Below are 1,449 nucleotides of genomic sequence, written 5' to 3' on the forward strand. Positions count from 1 at the left end.
AAATGCTGAGTGTGATCATCCCCAAAATGTTCTCATGTTTGGCCTGCATCAAATATAAGTTAACCAGCAGATTATACATTTCCAATTCTACTTCAGTTTTTCCTCCAATACTTACTGGTTTTTGCCAACGCTGGATCTCCTGTTGGAAAATGCAGCTTGGTTATCCAAAGAGCATGAAAATTCAGGTGGAATAGCAGGGGTAAATACAGAAACATTACCAATGTAACATGGTAGGCAAAATTGCAGTATTTTCTTCCATTAAGGTCTTTCAAAGCTGAGGCATATTTCATCTGGACTGAAGAGTTTGTTGGTACATCAGAAATGCTATATCAAGGCACAGCAGAACTATCTCGCCAATGTCTAGTTTCCAACAGCAGTTTTCCGTATCTGCTACCTAAGTGTTAGGAATTGGTCATGTAGAGAACTATCCTTCCCTGACAGATACTTCCAGTGATCTGCAGCTCAGCTGATTTACTAGTTTCTGTGAATTCTATTATGCATATTTTGCAATGACCTGCCACACACTGGGCAGGAAACTAAAACCTGAAACACTAATCAACAGCAAGACAAGAGTAAGTCCATTACCTTATTAGCATGAAAACTGCCAAAGAACATAAAAAAACATAAAAAACCAAGCAATGTTATCCAGACTCTTCCTTTTATTAAGACACTGAAACAGTTAAATGTACAAATGCTTTGTGTTAGTTGTAAATATCTCCTCTGTTTAAACAGCATTTACAGCTCATGTACATTTCTTGAGTATCTTAAGATGTAAGACACTTTCGCGGTAGCAACTTCATAGATCAGTGAATGCCAACACTCCACAACCCTGTTTAAAATAATAAAGTCCAGATGGAGTGACAGAAAGGAGACAGTAGACCATTCTGTGCAGTGACTGTGATCGTATTTCAAAAGTGAAGAGAAAAAAAAAAAATATCAAAGTTATTCAGCCATACCTCTCTTTCTTTCCTAATACTCTCCTTATGCATTTCACCTCCTATTGAAAAATGATTACTATAATAAACAGAAAAGGCATCTGTAGGTTTTCCTATAAAAATAACGAATTATTTTAAAATATTCAAGGCAAATAGGTGTTTAAAAAGAGAAAAAATGTATATATCATGTAGATGTGTTTCTTCAAGTCAAAATACCTCCAAAGTATAAATTCTTTCCAGTCCCCATACACTGCAAACAGTTGCTTTCATCAGGACAATTTCAATAAATGGCCATCTTATTACAGTTAAAATGCATTTCTTCTCAACCACCAGATACTAATCTTCAGTAAAGAAAAATTAACATTTATTTTTGATTGCCATTTAGTATCCCAATACTTAGCAGGTCAAAACACATAAATTAGTTGAATTAAAATTTAAGAATCCAGATACTTATTTTCAGTACAAACTTTGAAGTTTGGGATAAGGCCCTTATGTGTTTGAATTCTGTCACTGT

Source organism: Egretta garzetta, unplaced genomic scaffold (genome assembly GCF_000687185.1).
Source record: "Egretta garzetta isolate BGI_Z169 unplaced genomic scaffold, ASM68718v1 scaffold375, whole genome shotgun sequence".
Taxonomy (NCBI): domain Eukaryota; kingdom Metazoa; phylum Chordata; class Aves; order Pelecaniformes; family Ardeidae; genus Egretta; species Egretta garzetta.